The sequence below is a fragment of the Magnolia sinica genome, chromosome 11 (genome assembly GCF_029962835.1).
Source record: "Magnolia sinica isolate HGM2019 chromosome 11, MsV1, whole genome shotgun sequence".
Taxonomy (NCBI): Eukaryota; Viridiplantae; Streptophyta; class Magnoliopsida; order Magnoliales; family Magnoliaceae; genus Magnolia; species Magnolia sinica.
Genome location: NC_080583.1, coordinates 53,206,454 through 53,227,247, shown reverse-complemented (window position 1 = coordinate 53,227,247; position 20,794 = coordinate 53,206,454).

Here is a 20,794-nt window from a genome sequence, read left to right as displayed (position 1 = left end):
GAACCTAGTTTCTACTGACCCCTTAATTTGAGTATAGTGAATGTTACAGAAAATGACAAATCTTCAGTAAAAGTAGCTTCCACAGAATTCTGTTCACCATGTTACCCGCACCAGGCCTAAGTGCTACCTTTGTAAGCCTTACATTCTAGAGTTGAAGAGAAGATACCATCAATTACATGGCCATCATTTTCTTTGGACTGAAAATATATTAATTGTGACCATGAAGGGGCACATCTAGAAACCACTTTTGGGTCCACATATACCAAACACAGAAAACATAACATGAAAAATAGTTCATAAGTCTAACCCACATGAGTAATGCCAGGCACTGAATAAGCTTCAAGTTGTGAGGAGCACTTGTTGGGCTATTGATATAGACACTTATATTGCAACTTGCAAGCCATATCATATGCACCGGATAAGTATTTGTTCTAGGTACACCAAAAAATGTGGTGCCAGAAGTATTAATCAAAGAGAATGTTCAAAGGATGCTAATATTGTTACTTTCGCGTACCTACTTTTTTCTCATGTGCAAGGGACAGTTTCATGGCTGTATTTCCAACTAGCACAGGCTAAAGCCTTTCAATAGAAGATGGAGATGCACATGCTAGCATATAGAGAGTTGATGGAGCATATGCATACAATTGGGATCAAGGTATTCAAAAACTGTACTGGAATGGTCATAAAGGCCGTTACATAACGATAACAGTGGGAAGAGTTGCGCGTTACAGGGCTGTAATGCCCGTTCTAGGATAAAAAAAAATGGCCTGCAACAATGCGTCCAATGGGAAGGCTATTAACAGAGAGGAGAAGACGCACAATCAATATTGCTTCAAGGGAACGAGTCCAATGGGAATTTACATATCCACAATGACCAGATAATGAAGCATTTTATCAAATACAAAATGGACAATGCCACCCCATGTAGCATATAACATGGAAGTTAACCTAAGTTTTAAGGCACCCACCATTAAGCAATAAAAACCATCCATCAGATGGACCCACATCATATATCCATATTTCCTCCACATTGGGACCCAATAGATTGACAAGAAGAGACATTAAAATCCTTAAGATCCCTAAAATTCTAAAATCTCCAAATCCCTAATTTGTAATATCAGAAAATCCCCGAATCGCGGTCCACATTCAAATCTGTAAGCCCTAAAATCCCCAAATCCCTAAATGGGGGTCCACATCGAATCGGGAATCCACAAATTACTAAATCCCCCAAATTCATAAATCAGCATAGAGATTGAGAGAGATTGAGAGAGATAGATACCTCTTTGGATCTTGAGGAGGGCGTACGTAGGTAGGGAGAGCATCGTCTTGACTCCCTCCCTTCTTTGGATCAAACACCCAGAGAGAAATGGAAACGGAGACGCATGACTCATCGGCATGCTCGTAAGGTGGGTGACGGTCGCGGGGATGGCGCTGCAGCTCCTCGATCGCCTCCCGAAGCCGGTCTTCCGCCTCTCGGATCCGGCGCTCCACTGCGCCGTCGGTGCTATCTTGCACATGGGGTGGTGAGGGGGGGTCAGAAGTGGAGGGGATGTGGCCCCGGTGGAAAAAGGGAAGGAGGGTTTGGAAAGATCGGACATATCGGACAGAGAGAGCGGATGATGCTTTTCGCATCTGTAGATGGAGGAAAAAATGGGGCCGGAAAAATGGAGGAAATGAAGGAAAAAGGGCAGAGGGCATGGGTGTGTGTGTGTGTGTGTGTGTGTGTGTGTGTGTGTGTGAGAGAGAGAGAGAGAGAGAGAGAGGGCAGAGGGATTGGGCGCCCAATTTTGGGCGAGACCGGGCCCAATTTTGGGCAAGACCATGGACGGTGCTCCGTGGGCACTACAATGATGTATGTGTTTCAACCATTCCATTCATCCATTTTTAAAGATCATTTTAGAGCTTTATGGCAAAAATTAGAGGGATATAAATCTCAGGTGGTCCACACCAAATGAGAATAATAGTGGTTGGATATCCACCATTAAAATCCTCCTATGGCCCACTGTACTGTTTATTTGACATCCAATCTGTTGATTTGGTCATACGGGACCAAATGAAGGGAAAAAACAAAAATCAGCTTGATCCAAAACTTTTATGGCTACCCAAATGTTTTTAATGGTTGACGCTCATTAAACACTGTTTCGTGTAATGTGGTCCACTTGAGATTTGGATATATCTCATTTTTGGTCTCATATTGTAAAATTATCTGTAAAAATATATGGACGGCATGGATGAAACACATACATCATGGTCGGGGCCACAGAGCATTGACCGCCAGCCATTGGCTGGTGTCAGGGGGAGTAACCAATCCGTTCCCAAGTGTACCGAGTCAATCCCGTGGGGCCCACCATGATTTATTCATTTTATCCACTCCATCCATCTATTTTAACATATAATTTTATTACATAAGCTCAAAAATGAAGCCTATAAAAATCTGAAGTGGACCCACCATAATTTTCTTTTTCAAAATATCAATTTTTTAATCTCACTTTTGTTATATAACTTTTCAATTTTTCTTGTCAGAATGCAAACACTAGTTTTCTTTTTAAAGAAATATATTTTTTTACAATTTGTCAATTTTTTCACAATTTTGATCAATTTTTTCACAATTTGTAAAGGTAACGAGTAACTCACTTAAATGTAGTGGAGAAAGGTTTCCTTAAAAAATTCATAATCATATATTAGGCCTGCCTAAATGTGATTCACATATCTAACCCACTTATTATGTGTGTCCCACTTGGATGAGGGGTCATATCAAGTTTCAACCGCATCCAAAACTCATGTGGGCCCCACCAAGTGCTTTTATATTTTTTAGGATGTCTTCTCATAGTTTTAAATGGTATGGCCCACTTGAGTTTTGTTTACCGATGATTTTTGAGATATCTCATAACCTAAAGGGGACACATCAAATCCACGGTGTTGAATGTTCGACACACATCATGATGGGGCCCATAAAACTTACTAACATCAATTCTTAGGATCTCACGAGGTCAGTAAGTTGGGTCACAATTTTAACCAGAATATTTGGCCCATTTTACATGTCTAGTCCATTCACTCTATTTTACTAATCAATACTCTCAATTTGACTAGTTACTCGCCTCAATCAGGCTACATATGAGAAAGATATTGGGCATACAAGATTGATCAACAATTTTAGTGAAATTTGATTTAAACATCTGAAGTTATTTACTCTTCAATTTGAACTGATTATATTGTCCAAAAACAGTTAAAGGTTCAATTAGTGGATGTGCATGATAATTTAGTAATTTTATTTTTCACAAATAAATTTAACATTTTTTTTCTCTTTTAACTAAATATCATTTTTATTATAAAATATTTCAAAAATATTTAAAATACAAATTTTGAATTTTTATTTTCAAAATCTCAAAAAATTTCTCATATTTTTAATTCTTTCTCAAAAATTTCAAAATGCCAATTTTTTTTCTTCAAAAGCATTATTTTGTTCTCAAAATTTTTCTTAAACATAGTTAAAATTTCTAAACTTTTCAAAATTCATTTTCATGTGATATTACAAATCATTTAAATATTACCTTTTAATTATATATATATAAAAAAATCCATTCATATGATATAGAAACTATACACACACACACACACACACACACACACACACACACACACTTTTACTGACAAAAATTTTTAAAAATTAAAACATTTTTACATTATTACCCGGTCCAAAAATGGGTTGGAGAAACATAGGGGCGGCAAGGATATACAACACATCATCCTAAATGTGGGTCACACCACATAATATAATGGAGGTGTTTCCTTAGAACATTCATGATCATATATTGGGCCTGTCTAAATGTGATTCACATATCCAACCCAATCATTACGTGTGTCCCACTTGGATGAGGGGTCAGACCAATTTTCAACTGCATCCATGTCTATATTAACTTATAAACAGGTTGGATCTCAAATAAACATCGCGGCGGGCCCTAAGAAGGTTTCAATAGTGGGTGTCACTATCCCACTCTTTTTTATGGTGGGTTCACTTGAACTTTGGATTTGCCCCGTCAATCAGATGCACCATTTCATGGTGGGCCACGACCTTAAAAATAATCATTTATTGGGCCCACCTAGATGTGGTTCATAGATCCAGCACATTCATTATGTGTGTTCCACTTGGATGAAACACATACATCATGGTGGGACCCATAAAGCATCGACCAGCGTCCACCAAGTTTTGTAGGTCCCACTATGATGTATTTGTTATATCCACACCGTCCATCCATTTTGAGATATCATTTTACGTCATGAGCCAAAGAATGAGGTAGATAAAAATCTGTAGTGGACCCCACCACATGAAATCAATAGTAATTGGATATCCATCATTAAAATCTTCCTAAGGCTTACTGTACTGTTTATTTGACATCCAATATGTTGATTAGGTCATACAGGGCCAAATGAAGGGAAAAAACTGATCCAAAACTTTTATGGCCCCAAAATGGTATGACATCCAATATTGTACTGTTTATATTTTTTTAGATGTCTTCACATAGTTTTAGATGGTAATCAACACCTGAGTTTCGTATACGAATGATTTTTGAGATATCTCATACGCTAAAGGGGAGACATCAAATGCACGGAGTTGATGTTCAACACACATCATGATGGGCCCATTTTACATGTCTAGTCCATTCACTCTATTTTACTGATCATTACCCTCAATTTGACTAGTTACTCACCTTGATCATACTACACATGAGAAATATATTGGGCAAGTAAGATTGATCAACAATTTGAGTGAATTTTGATTTTAACATCTGAAGTTATTTACTCTTCATGTCCGGACTGATCAGATTGTCCAAAAACAGTTAAAGGTTGTTCATAATATCAAAAATATATAAATGAATAGAAAACACAAACATCAGCTTGATCCAAAACTTCTATGGCCGCCAAGAAATTTTAAATGGTAGAGGTTCAATCACACTATTTCCTATGGTGTGGTCCACTTGAGCTTTGGATATGCTTCCTTTTTGTTCTTTAGACCTCAAATTATCTGTTAACATGGATGAATGGAGTGGATAAAATAAATAAATAACGGTGAACCCCACAGAGTTTACTCTGGTAAAGGTAACGAGTAACTCACTTAAATGTAGTGGAGAAAGGTTTCCTTAAAACATTCATAATCATATATTGGGCTTGCCTAAATGTGATTCACATATCCAACCCACTCATTATTTGTGTCCCACTTGGATGAGGGGTCAGACCAAGTTTCAACCGCTTCCAAAACTCTTTTAACTAAATAAATTTAACATTTTTTTTTACAAAATTTAGTTTTCTTTTTTAAAAAATATATTTTTTTTTACAATTTATCAATTTTTTCACAATTTTGTTTAATTTTTAAAATTTTCTTTTTCAAAATATCATTTTTTTAATCTCACTTTTGTTATATAACTTTTTAATTTTTCTTGTCAAAATACAAAATCTAATTTTCTTTTTTAAAATATATATTTTTTTACAATTTGTCAATTTTTCACAAATTTGTTTAATTTCTTAAATTTTCTTTTTCAAAATATCATTTTTTAATCTCACTTTTTTTATATAACTTTTCAATTTTTGTTGTCAAAATACAAAATCTAGTTTTCTTTTTTAAAAAATATATTTTTTTACATTTTATCAATTTTTTCACAATTTTGTTTAATTTTTTAAATTTTCGTTTTCAAAATATCATATTTTTATCGATTTTTTTTTTCAAAGTCTAGATTTTTATAAAATTACAGTTTTCTTTTTTCAAAATTCAAAATTTTCTTAAACATTGTTAATTAATTTTCTAAGCTTCTCAACTATTATTTTTTTCGAAATTCATAATTTTTTTAAGCTTTTTCATTTTTGACCTGAGCATTAGAGACAGTCTTTGACAGGGCTAGAAGACGGTTTAGGACCATCTCTAATAGAGATGGTCTTTAACGGTCTCTAACAGAGATAGTCTTTAACAGGGCTTTAAGATGGCTAAGGACCGTCTCTAATAGAGACAGTCTTTGACAGTCTCAGATTGGAAGTAAAAGATGGCCAATGACCGTCTCTAATGCAGACGGCTAATGACCGTCTCAGATGACTGCATATAAGACGGTCAAGGACCGTCTCTAATGCGGACGGCCAATGACCGTCTCAGATGACCCATATAAGACGGTCAATGACCGTTGTAAATGATTTGTGGACGTTCAAATTTTTAAGACAATATTAAGGACGGTCAGGGGCCGTCTAAAATTTTAGAGACGGTTTACGGCCGTCTCTAAAGCGTCTTTAAATCAAGCGATTTTAGAGACGGTCTAGAACCATCTCTAAATCCGTCCTTTTTTTCCATTTTTCACGTAGTGACTACTTCCTATACAATATGACAACCACGACCGCTATAACATGACAACCACGACCATAATCACAACACAATAAGAAGAACAGATCTCTTCAACGGGACCTAATGAGCTGAAAAATACTGGTAAGAATGTCTTGTTGAAGCCTGACCTTCTTAATAGAGTTTTTGATTAAGCTAAAACAAGACATTCTCGACAGAGTTTTTCTTCTGGCTAGTTGGCCCTTGAAGAGAAGTATTCTTAGTATTGTAAATGTTATTATGGTCGTGGTTGTCATGTTATAGCGGTCATGGTTGTCATGTTGTATGGGAAGTGTCCCATGTTGCATAGGTTGTGGTTGTCATGTTATATGGGTCGTGGTTGTCATAGATCGTAGTTACTATCATGTGGCGCGCTGATTCTGAAGGGAAGGGTCATAGTTATTACCTAGTGATGATGAGAGTGAGGAGGATGATAATATCTCCATTTGAAAACTTGAGTGGAAGAAACTTGTAGAGTCTTGTGCATCACTGAGCTTCTCTTCTGGCAGTGACTATGTTATATGGGTCATAGTTGTCATGTTATATGAATTGTAGTTGCCATGGATTGTGGTTTTAATGTTATAAGTGTCATGCCCCGAACTTAGAAACCGTGCTCATAAAATTTTCGATTGCCGAATCTAGCGCCGAAAGCCTCCGTAGTACCCCATTCTCAGCTCCCGGCACCCATACACTAGGTTCCGATCCTAGGATGCTACAAGGAGGATTTATAATCATCAGTCTGATTCATAGTGAGCGTAACCATAAGCATAACCCACTAACAATAACCACAAGAACACTATCACAAAATCCACTATGATAAAAAACTTTTAAGTATAATGCGTCAGAAAGGAAATACAAGATAATGCAAATAATGGAAACTCCAAAAGCTCGACTGCACACTCCAACTCTGACGAGGCTACGGCTGTATCCTAGCATCACCTGCATGCATCAATCATGCATAAGCTTATAAAAAGCTTAGAAGGTGGTGTAAGTGTGTACACAATATAAGCGTGCTCAGAATGCAAGGTCAGAGTAATGCGGAATCATGCTGATGAGTACATGAATGCAAGCAGTCGTACCAAGGCTATGCGGTGCAGGATATGAATGCTATTGGCCATAACACGGCCACGCAATGCGAGATGCAACTCAAGCATGTCAATCCTCATCATATATCAATATAGTTCTCATTCTGGATATTCACTGGGGTTTAGTACACTCCAAATGGCATTGCCGCTCTTTTAGCCGCACAGTCTAAGTGAGCGTAAGAAACCTTACTATCCGCCTGGCCGATAGTCTGCCAATACCTATCCGGCACGTTGATAGTGGACTCATTCACGAGCTGGTCAAACTCAGCCTAGTATTGCCCCCTACCCTCGGGCGAGTAAGGCCACCCTCCTTTCCAACCAACCATGACACAGTGCGAGATGCGGCCTCCTGGTATTCGGCCCTCGTGCGCTCATATATCCACTTGGTCATGACGTTGGAGTCATCCTTTGGTACCATCGGGTTTAGGGATTTTCACCTAGGGACATCTATGGCGCCCCGATGCTTAGTAATAATATTTTCGGTATCCGATCTTCCCATCCACGATGTGTCTGTGGAGGTCATAACCATGATGTCGCTAGGGTGTATAGAATCATGCCATACAAATGTAAAGTGCAGGAATCACACTACTAGTCATGCATCAATCTTGCACGTACCGCGCACTCATGAAGGGTAACTCTGCCTATCAGGGAGCCCATAAACAATCTGCCCAAAGGCATATGCTATGATTAGTCACTCCTCATATCAAGCATACATATGATGCATATAATCATCAATCATGAATCTATACTAAACATGTTATGTGGTGATGAGCTCTGTCATAACGAAGACGGGCCTAGACGGCCTACATGCTACAAGTATGAGCCTATCAATGGGCCCTAGAGAGAGTCATAATGCGGACATTTAACCAACATTATCCTTACAATGTGGACGTTAAATCAACATTGCTCCCAAGGCACGGCCTACCATGAAGCATACATTGCAATGGGCCTTATGTACATCCTGTTGGGCCTCGACCCAAGGACCCAAATACATCAAGTGGGCCGCATAGCATGGGCCCCATATCTATATTAAGGTGAGCCTCAATGGGCGGGTCATAAATACATCAAGTTGGGCTTAATCACATGGGCCTCATATATATATATATATATATATCGAATAGGCCACACCAATTGGGCCTTACATACATGCAATGGCCATAATCCATGGGCTTTGCATGCATCACAATGGGCCTCATAACCTGGGCCATAAACATGGTAAATGGGCCACATCTCATGGGCCACGCCCAAATCTAAGTGGTGATAATGATTCCTACCATTAAAATCCCCAAGGCCCACCATAACAATTATTTCCCATTCATTCTGATCGTAAGGTCCCAAGGGACTTCAATGGTAGCCGTTCAATCCTCACCATGCATCGTGGTCCACATGATAATTAGATCTATCTTATTTTTATATCAAGCCTTAAAATTATTTTTTTCAAAAATGGTTGGATGGTTTAGATGCAACACATGCATCATGGTGGATCCTGTAAGTGCTATAGTTTATATCCCTGTCTATTGTCAAATTTGTGGTGCCAAAATCACTGTTATGTTATATATAACTTGCATAAGTGAAGCTCTCTCAAGGATCAACATTCATGAACAAGCTAAGCTCACAACAAGCAAAGCTCACAAGACAAGACTCAAGCTGAAGAGTTCAAGGCAGTTTGTACATTTTCAAGATTGAGCTTCATCAAGATTTCAAGGTTTTAACTACATCAAGGCTTCAAGGCTCATACTTCAAGGTCACATGTTCCTAATGTTTCAATGTCCATACTTCATGGTTGAGGTTTGACTAACCATAGGTTGACCTTAGAAGTAGGTCATTTCGGATACATAAACCGAATGTTTATTTTACATGTGATTAGTCTGTTCTTCGACTAGTCCTAGGCCTTCTTCGACTAGTCCTAGAGTTGCTTCGACCAATCTAAGAAATTCCTCGATCAGTCGTGAGTTTGTTACAACTTCCGGATGAAATCTGTTAGGCTTCGACTAGTCCAGGAATCTGTTCGACCAGTCGTAGGAACAGTGTCGACTGCATCTACGACCAGTCGAAAATCTTCGACTCGAAATCCAGCGAAGCTTTTCAGGACCTACGACTAGTCGAAGGAGACCTACGACCAGTCATAGGTGACCTACGACCAGTCGTAGGAGACCTTCGACCAGTCGTAGAACGGTCAAAGCATATCCCACCGGATTTTTCAAATATCTGCTATTGCTTCGACTAGTCGAAGAGCTCTCTAGACCAGTCGAAGACACGATCTTCTCACCTATAAATAGTGCACAAATCTCAGAAGAAATCATCGAATTAATTAATCCATTCAAGCCAATCTTCGTCGAACTTCTGAGAGATAATTCTGTGCTCCATCTAAGCTAAGTGTGCTTATTTAATATTCTCTTTCCTTAGCTTTATTTAATTGATTTTGTTTCTGCTATTCCAATCTGATTTGATAAGAGGAATTGTTATTCCCTTTCTTTGGAATCAAAACCAATTAAGGCAAGCCCTATTTGGTTTAATTTAAAATCTATTAGAATTAGAACCATTGTAATTGAGTACTGGACATTGAACTTGGACATTCAATCATCTACTCTGATTTGGTTCTACCGAGCTGCTACATTGAAAGAGATAATCAGGTATTTTACATTTAATTGTAAATTCCTTTTTATTTTGGTTTCTTTCAAGATTTGCCAGAAAAATCTTGTTGTATTGGTTATCTGAGGAGAGCCAGGAAAACTCAGAAGTGGAGTTTTTTTAATTGTGTAAGCCCATATACAAAGACACAATTGTAAAGGTTTTGGGTGAACCTGAGAAAACCTATTTTTAGTGAACGCTAATATCCCCTGTGTGAGGATATTAGGAGTGGAGTAGCATTTTGTGTGGCTGTTGTTTAACAGTTGGTGAACACACAGGTGAACCACTATAAACCCTTGTGTTGTGGTTGAATGATTTATTTTTCTAATCTTTAATTATTTTGTGGGATGCATGTATGGTGGTGAATGTTGTAATCATTTAATTCAAGCATTGTGAGAATGTTGTAATAGTTTAGAATTTATTTTCTACTATTCCTTTATCAGCTTGATATTTAATTTGTTTTGAAAGTTGTTCTAGCAAGGTTGCCCTTCCATTTTTATGGTGTATGGCTGTCCCTAGAACAATACATTTGTGATTCAATTTATTTTAATTCAGTTTGTATTTATTTCTGTATTCCTCTTCGATTTGAGATTTGATACAAAGATCTTTCTAGAAATAAGGTTGCCCTACCATAAACTCTGATTTTTGGTGTAAGGTTGTCCTTAGAACAACATTTGTATCAACCTCTCAAGATCTGAATTTTGAGGCTGTTTTTCTTTCCTGCATTGTGATTTACTTTGGCTATCATATTCTATTTAATTCCGCTGTTATAAGTTTTATTTGGCATTGTCCTATTCACCCCCCCCCCCTCTAGGACATATAGCTTGGCCTTTTCAAGTGGTATTAGAGCCTAATAGCTCTTTTTTTAATTCTTGGATTTAATTCCTGAGCTAATGATTTAAGCTATTTAAGATGTCAAATTTTGATAGCCTTTCAGTCACAAGGCCTCTACCCTTTGATGGCTCCAACTATGCCTATTGGAAAGCCAGAATGAGGATCTTCCTCAAATCAATGGATGAAAATGTGTGGCAAGCCACAGCAACTGAATGGAAACCTCCTATCATGGAAGTTACTGGGGTTGATGGTTCAAAATCTATGAAAGTCACACCATATTACCAATGGACCACTCTTCAGAAAAGTGAGAGTAGTGCAAATGCTAAAGCACTAAATGCAATTACTTGCGCACTATCACCGGATGAGTTCAAAAGAATCATTTCCTGTGATACTGCAAAGCAAGCTTGGGATATATTAGAAATGACACACGTGGGTACTACAATTGTCAAAAAATCTAAGGTCCAACTCCTCACAACTAGATTTGAAGAAATTCATATGGAGGAAAATGAAATATTTATGGACTTTTACACTAGATTAAATGACATTGTAAACTCAATGTGGGGTCTTGGCGATAAAATCCCAGAAAGTAAAGTGTGTGCAAAAATATTACGCTCACTTCCTGAACAGTTCAATTCTAAAGTAACCGCGATCCAGGAACTTCGTGATACGGATAATATGAGGGTAGAAGAACTAGTTGGTTCTCTACAAACCTACGAGTTAAACTTTAAAGCTCCTAAAGGTAAATCTATCGCACTAAAATCTTCTAAATGTAATTCAGAAGAAAATTCTGATTCGGAAGATGATATGGCTCTTTTAGCTAAGAAATTTTACAAGATTTTCAAAAGCAAGAAAAGGGTTGATTTTCAAAAATCAAATGATAAAAAGAAGTTTAGACCCAAATCTCGAAAATCTTTGAAAGATAGTCAATGTTACAACTGTCAAGAATATGGGCACTTAGCAAATAGATGTCCTAAAAGGGACAAACCCAAGAAGAAGGGTATGTTGGCTACATGGGATGAATCACTGATTCTGAAGGTTCTTCTGAATCAGAAGATTCTGAAACTGAGTCGGGCAATGAGGTTAAAGCTCTTATGACTCTAGCCAAATTCACATTTTCAGATAATGACTCAACAAGTGAAGAAAATATGAATAGTGAATGTGAAAATGAAGATGATCTTCAAGACGCTTACAATGCCCTATATAAGGAAAGTTGTAAAATTGTTATTCAAGACGCTTACAAAAAGAAAAGTTTTCTAAACTCAAAAATTATTTTGAATCACTTGTCTTAGAAAAATCACAAATTTCTGATTGTTTTGAAAAATCAAAATGCGATTTGGAATTCAAAAACTCCCTAATTATTGATTTAAAATCTGAAATTGAGAATCTTAAAACTGAAGTATCTTCTCTTCTGAGTCTAAAGGACACATGGAAATATGCCCAAGGTGATCAAAGTTAGAAAAACTTTTATCCGGATCAAGAAAAAGTGGCGATCGATCCAGGTTGGGCTATGATAAAAATCTACCTCCTAAACAAAAGTATACTCCTCCTATGTTTGTTAAAGGAGAGTCCTCAAACTCAAAAGGGAAAAGTACTTATCAAGATTTTTCTAGAAATTCAAAAACTTTTCAAAAACCTAGAAGCAGCCATGTCAACTTTAATCAGAAACGAAATCCACTAGCTGAAAAGATAGTTGATTTACTCAAGGAGCTCTTAAAATCTAACTCTATAGGTCATTCCTACAAATATACACAAAAGAAGACCAACTATGTTCCTAAACCCAAAACAGTTATGAAATGGGTTCCTAAAGACACCTGCTTAGTTGTTCACACTGCTTTCAAAGCAACAAGTCATTCAAAGTGGTACCTAGACAGTGGATGCTCCAGGCATATGACAGGTGACAAAGCTTTATTCACGGATCTAAAAGATATGATTGATGGTTCAGTCACATTTGGTGATGGAAGCAACTGCAAGATTTTAGGCCAAGGTACGGTTCAACTTTTTAATCTTCCTGTGTTTAAAAATATTTTATACGTTGAAGCCTTAAAACATAACTTGCTTAGTATATCTCAAATATGTGATAATAACCATAATGTTCGGTTTTCTAATCAAAGCTGTGAGATAATGAATAATAAGGGTTCCGTAATATTAACTGGACGTAGAATGTCTGAAAATTGCTATATTATTAGCGAATTCAGCTCATCTAATCAAACTTGTTACATGGTCCATACAGACGAGACTGATTTATGGCATAAACGTCTTAGACATGTACATTATCGAAATTTATATCGATTGAGCAAACGAGAACTTGTAAGAGGTTTACCCAAACTTCAGAAATTAGATAAAATATGTGGTGAGTGCCAGATAGGCAAACAAACAAAGAATTCACACAAAAAGGTGAATTCAAATACCACATCAAGACCACTCGAACTTCTCCACATGGATCTGATAGGACCTACCAGAACAGAAAGTCGTAGTGGGAAAAAGTATAACCTGGTAATAGTTGATGACTTTACCAGATATACTTGGGTAGTCTTCTTAAGGGATAAATCTGAAACCCTTGAAGAAGTAAGAAAAGTTCTCAAAAGGATTCAAACTGAAAATCTTCTCAAATCAGTAAAATTCGTAGTGATCATGGATCTGAGTTTGAGAATAGCAATTTTGAGAAGTTCTGTACTGACCAAGGAATATTACATGAATTCTTTGCTCCCAAAACTCCACAACAAAATGGAATTGTTGAAAGAAAGAATAGGGTGCTTCAAGAAATGGCTAATGTCATGTTGAATAGCATGAAGCTCTCTAAAAATCTTTGGGCTGAAGCAGTCAACACAGCTTGCTATATTATTAACCGTGTCTACACTAGCAAAGATAAAAATAAAACGGCTTACGAATTGTGGTTCAATAAAAAGCCTACTGTTAAATACTTTCGAGTTTTTGGCAGCAAGTGTTATATTTTACGTGATCGTGAAAATTTGGGAAAATTCAATACAAAGAGTGATGAAGGGATTTTTCTAGGATATTCCTTAAACAGTCGAGCTTATAGGGTTTTGAACAAAAGGACTGGTGTGATTCAAGAATCCATTAATGTTGTCATTGATGATCACTTAAACACGCTAATTCCTAATTCAGATAATGATGAAGTACTAATCATTGATAAACCCGATACTTCATCGAATCAGACTGATTCTGAGTTGAGGACTGTTAAAGATCATCCAACCACACAAATTCTTAGAAATCCTCTCACCGGTGTTCGCACCCGTAAACAACCTGAGGATATATGTAATTATGTATGTTTTTCATCCCAAATTGAACCATCTAACGTAAAAGAAGCTCTTGCTGATGAGAACTGGATTGTTGCGATGCAAGATGAACTCAACCAATTCGTAAGAAATGATGTTTGGTATCTCGTACCAAGACCTAAAGATAAACACATCATTGGAACTAAATGGATTTTTAAAAATAAGTCTGACGAGTGTGGAAATATAATTAGAAACAAGGCTAGACTAGTGGTACAAGGTTATACTCAAATTGAAGGGATTGATTTTGATGAAACTTTTGCACTAGTAGCACGTCTTGAATCTATCAGACTATTTATATCCATTGCATGTTTTAAAAAGATAAAGATCTATCAGATGGATGTGAAAAGTGCTTTTCTAAATGGCGATTTACATGAAGAAGTCTATGTTGAACAGCCAATGGGTTTTGAAGATTCCAAAAATACTGATCATGTATATCGGCTTAAAAAGGCACTTTATGGATTAAAACAAGCACCTAGGGCATGGTATGAGAAACTAACGAAATTTCTTTTAAGTCATAATTTTCAAATGGGAAACCCTGTTTGTTAAAAAACATAATGATCATATCTTAATGGTACAGATTTATGTTGATGATATCATTTATGGATCAACTTGTACTGACTTGACTACTGAGTTTGCAGATTTGATGAAATCACAGTTCGAAATGAGCATGGTTGGGGAATTGACTTATTTCCTTGGATTGCAAGTAAAGCAACAATCTGAAGGAATATTCATTTCTCAATCTAAGTATGCCTTGAATCTAATCAAGAGATTTGGATTTGAGAATGGCAAGAATTTCAATACTCCTATGAGTACCATCCTGAAACTATCAAAGGACTCTAATGGTAAAAATGTTGACTCAAAACTTTATCGAAGTATGATTGGTAGTTTGTTATATTTAACTGCTAGTAGACCTGATATTTCTCTAAGTGTTGGTATTTGCGCAAGATATCAATCTGATCCAAAAGAATCTCACTTGATTGCTGTCAAGCGAATTATTAGATATGTTGCAAGTACTGTAAATCTCGGTCTCTGGTATCCTCATGAGACTAATGTCCATTTAGCTGGGTACTCGGATGCTGACTGGGCTGGTAATCTAGATGATAGAAAATCAACCAGTGGTGGTTATTTTTTATTGGAAATTATCTAGTTTCCTGGTTTAGTAAGAAACAAAATTCTATATCACTTTCAACAGCTGAAGCTGAGTATATCGCAGCTGGTAATGCATGTACACAGCTTGTTTGGATGCAACGAATGTTAAGTGATTATGGAATTAAACAGGATTCTATGTTATTACATTATGATAATTTCAGTGCGATAAATATTTCAAAAAATCCTATTCAGCATTCTCGTACTAAGCACATTGACATTAGATTTCATTATATAAGGGAATTAGTAGAAGAAAAAGTTATATCTCTAGAATATATTCCTACTGAAGATCAACGAGCTGACATTTTCACAAAACCTCTCGATAAAAGCAGGTTCAAAAAGATGAAATTTGATCTTGGCATGTGCATTTTAAATTGATTATTTATGCCTACTTGTATTATAGTGTATATATTTGCTAGATTGAATACCAATTTTTGTAGAATTTGCAAGAAATTTGAATTTTTGGGGTTTCTTCGACCAGTCGTGAGTATACACGACCAGTCGTCCTACGACCGGTCGTAGATACCTACGACCAGTCGTAGAACTCGGGTTTCACTTAAATTGGAGATTTTTTGCTTTCTTCCTCATTTCATCTTTCTTCTCCTTGGAGCCGAGCTTCGACTTGTCGAACCCATCCTTCAAGTTCTTCATGGTTAGTGTTCCAAATCACTTTTTCTTGCAGATTTGTGTCTAGATTATTTCCTTTTCTCTCTTGAAGCTTTCTATTTTCAAAATCATTGAGATTTGGGGTTTGAATTTTGAAAAATCTGTTTTGAATAAACCCACTTCTCAATCCTTTGCAACTTCTTAATTTATTGAAATCCTTGTTGCAAATGGCTTCTAGAGGTAGAAAAACTACTTCCCGTGGTCCTTCTTCTTCCTCTAGATCGACCGCTATCTCTAAGCATCATCTTCTTGTTCCTAATGATGATCCATCATATGTTAGGGACATTAGATCTCGTAATGTTATTATTGAGCATCCTGTTGATGTTAATCATATTGCACCTTTTGACATCCTTCCTATGCTTGAAGCTGTAGGTTGGGTTAACTTATTACATTGGGGTGGGCCTGCAAACCGGTCCATTGCCCAATCCATGTTTACATGTATTAGTACTTTTTCACAGGATAATTTAACTTTTCAAATTTCTACTAGAGAAGGGCCTTTTGACGTTGATCGTCATTTAATTTCAGCCCTTATGAAAATTCCTGTGAATGATGAGGGTATTCCTATCCATAACTTAACTTATAAACCCTCAATGGCTAAAAAACGCATGCTCACTAGAGACTTGTGCAACATGGATGTTCAATGGACTCAAAAAGGGAATGCGCTTCCCGCAAGGTATTTGTTACCCAAATACAGAATTCTTCACAGAATCTTTATGTCTAATCTGTATCCTCGTTCGGGTAATAAATCTGACTTGACTTCATTTATGGTTCGTGTTATCCATGCTATTTTCAATGGTACTTAGATTTGTTTACCATCCTTAATCTGTCATTTCATTCTTCAGTTTAGACTCCATCCTGGTCATAGTGACATTCCTTTTGCCTATTTAATGACTGTATTGGCTACACATATGTTAGTCGATATGCCAGTTGATGAGGCACCTATCCATCATCTGATTTTCAACAATACTAATATCAATAAGATGAAGTTGGATCTGCTTCCTGAACAAGGTGGTGGTGGTGGTGGTGGTCATGAAGAAGCTAGTGTTGACATTAATATGGATGACATTTTTGAGGAACTGGATTCTGACTCAGCAAATGATCCAGATTTTGAACCATCTGATGTTGATGCTCGTCTGAGAGCATTAGAGGATAAAGTTGAGAATATAAATGTAAAGATGAAAAACATGTCTGTTGCTCATGATTTGCAATTCAAGTACATGCGCAAATATCTTAGGTGCTTGAACAAAGGCATGCACCAACTTGATCCCTCTATTCCTGCTCCGTCTTCAAGTTCTAATTCTGAGTAGTTTTTATGAGACTTCTGGTCTGTAATAACTTTATAACTTATCACTTGGTTGACTGATTTTGATTTGGATACTATCTATGTTTTATGCTGGATATTTATTTTATGTCATGCTATCACTCTTTTGCTATACTCTCTTACCTCCTCATGTTTACTCTTATGAATTCCTTTATTTAGTTCTCCTTTGTCATATTGTGACAAAAAGGGGGAGAATGGTTTGTTCTTAATGTGATTGTGAGAAGAGTAGAATTGGTTATGTTACTTAGGGGGAGTCAGGGGGAGTATATGTTTGATCTTGTTGAATGAAACTGGTTGAATGTTGAAACTGGTTGAAAGTTGAATATTGAATATTGAATATTGATTTGCAGGTATTAACCAGTTGTTTTACTTTTGTTTATCTTTATTATGTGTTTTATCACTAATTTGACAAAGGGGGAGATTATAAGTGCTATAGTTTATATCCCTGTCTGTTGTCAAATTTGTGATGCCAAAATCACTGTTATGTTATATATAACTTGCATAAGTGAAGCTCTCTCAAGGATCAACATTCATGAACAAGCTAAGCTCACAACAAGCAAAGCTCATAAGACAAGACTCAAGCTGAAGAGTTCAAGGCAGTTTGTACATTTTCAAGATTGAGCTTCATCAAGATTTCAAGGTTTCAACTACATCAAGGCTTCAAGGCTCATACTTCAAGGTCACTTGTTCCTAATGTTTCAATGTCCGTACTTCAGGGTTGAGGTTTGACTAACCATAGGTTGACCTTAGAAGTAGGTCATTTCGGATACATAAACCGAATGTTTATTTTACATGTGATTGGTCTGTTCTTCGACTAGTCCTAGGCCTTCTTCGACTAGTCCTAGACTTGCTTCGACCAGTCTAAGAAATTTCTCGATCAGTCGTGAGTTTGTTACAAATTCCGGATGAAATCTGTTAGGCTTCGACTAGTCCAGGAATCTGTTCGACCAGTCGTAGGAACAGTGTCGACTGCATCTACGACCAGTCGAAAATCTTCGACTCGAAATCTAGCGAAGCTTTTCAGGACCTACGACCAGTCGAAGGAGACCTACGACTAGTCGTAGGTGACCTACGACCAGTCGTAGAACGGTCAAAGTATATCCCGCCGGATTTTTCAAATATCTGCTATTGCTTTGACTAGTCGAAGAGCTCTCTAGACCAGTCGAAGACACGATCTTCTCACCTATAAATAGTGCACGAATCTCAGAAGAAATCATCGAATTAATTAATCCATTCAAACCAATCTTCGTCGAACTTCTGAGAGATAATTCTGTGCTCCATCTAAGCTAAGTGTGCTTATTTAATATTCTCTTTCCTTAGCTTTGTTTAATTGATTTTGTTTCTGCTATTCCAATCTGATTTGATAAGAGGAATTGGTATTCCCTTTCTTTGGAATCAAAATCAATTAAGGCAAGCCCTATTTGGTTTAATTTAAAATCTATTAGAATTAGAACCATTGTAATTGAGTACTGGACATTGAACTTGGACATTCAATCATCTACTCTGATTTGGTTCTATCGAGCTGCTACAGCGAAAGAGATAATCAGGTATTTTACATTTAATTGTAAATTCCTTTTTGTTTTGATTTCTTTCAAGATTTGCCAGAAAAATCTTGTTGTATTAGTTATCTGAGGAGAACCAGGAAAACTCAGAAGTGGAGTTTTTTTAATTGTGTAAGCCCACATACAAAGACACAATTGTAAAGGTTTTGGGTGAACCTGGGAAAACCTATTTTTAATGAACGCTAATATCCCCTGTGTGAGGATATTAGGAGTGGAGTAGCATTTTGTGTGGCTGTTGTTTAACAGTTGGTGAACACACAGGCGAACCACTATAAACCCTTGTGTTGTGGTTGAATGATTTATTTTGCTAATCTTTAATTATTTTGTGGGATGCATGTATGGTGGTGAATGTTGTAATCATTTAATTCAAGCATTGTGAGAATGTTGTAATAGTTTAGAATTTATTTTCTGCTATTCCTTTATCAGCTTGATATTTAATTTGTTTTGAAAGTTGTTCCAGCAAGGTTGCCCTGCCATTTTTATGGTGTATGGCTGTCCCTAGAACAATACATTTGTGATTCAATTTATTTTAATTCAGTTTGTATTTATTTCTGTATTCCTCTTCGATTTGAGATTTGATACAAAGATCTTTCTAGAAATAAGGTTGTCCTACCATAAACTCTGGTTTTTGGTGTAAGGTTGTCCTTAGAACAACATTTGTATCAACCTCTCAAGATCTGAATTTTGAGGCTGTTTTTGTAAGACCCGTATCCTACGCCGTACCGTTCCGTAGGCTTCCGCGATTCTCCAGATCGAATTCCGGCGACCTGCGTTCTGTTATCGAGGTTTGCGCACAACCCTAAGTCATGTCCCATATTTCAGAGTCTGCTTGACCCGAGACTTATACCCGTGCGACCGCGCCGTCGCCGCGGTTTCAATGCCGTGTCTCGCGCACCAAGGCGATACCCTGACCAGGAGATGTGGGTCTGCATTCAGTTCGAGAGAAAACACCGCGCATTTGCAAAACCCAAGAGAACATCACATCAAATCCCATCAATCCCATCACTCAAGTACACATCACCTCACATGTCAAAGTACAACCCCATCCCCAAGCAACCCCCAAAGTCAAACTCTCTCTTACATAAAGTACACCCATCACTCACTTCACCCATCACCCCATCACTCACCTATTCATCTCTCTCTTATTCTCTCTCATTCTCCAAGCGACTCCAACGTTTCAACCCCTCCATGAGAGAAAGCTTGGTGTGGCCCACCTCCTAGCTCCCATCTCCACCACCTAAAGATCATCTCAACCGTTAAAAAATGCATCCTTGGAGCTTTAGATCACATCGGTGGAAGGAAGAGTCCAAGATCTAACGGTGGGTGATTTTATGGTTTTCCACTGTTGATTTCGTGATTTGAGGGCCCACATGTGGTGGGACCCATCTTGATATGTGTATTGTATCAAGGAGGGGCCCATAGTGGCAGGGTCCCTCCATCACCATCCAGTCCCTCTCTCTTTTCTCTAACTCTCTCTCTCCTTCTCTTTTGCTGTTGGAATGTGGCCCACCTTGCTGCTAAATCTTTGGCAGGCCCGGGATTTAAGGGAATCACTAGTATCAGTTTGACCCAGTGGTGGGCCACGTCGATGTGGGTCCACCCTGATGTATTTATTATACTTACACCGTCTAGCAGCTCTGTACGGTGGAGATCCACCCACGCCATGATGTATTGGCTTCATCCAGACCGTCCAGTTAGTGGACGTCCAGGTGCTGCTGGACTGTGCAGGGTAAACACAGGTAGCAGCTTAACGCTGCATATGGTGGACCACTCGCGTGGGCCCCACCTTGCTGCACGTGTATACCCCCCCCCCCCTCACCGTCCATCTACTCTGGCAGCATGTGGACGGTGGTGTGGGACCCACCTGGATAGATATTTTATCTAAACCGTCCGTC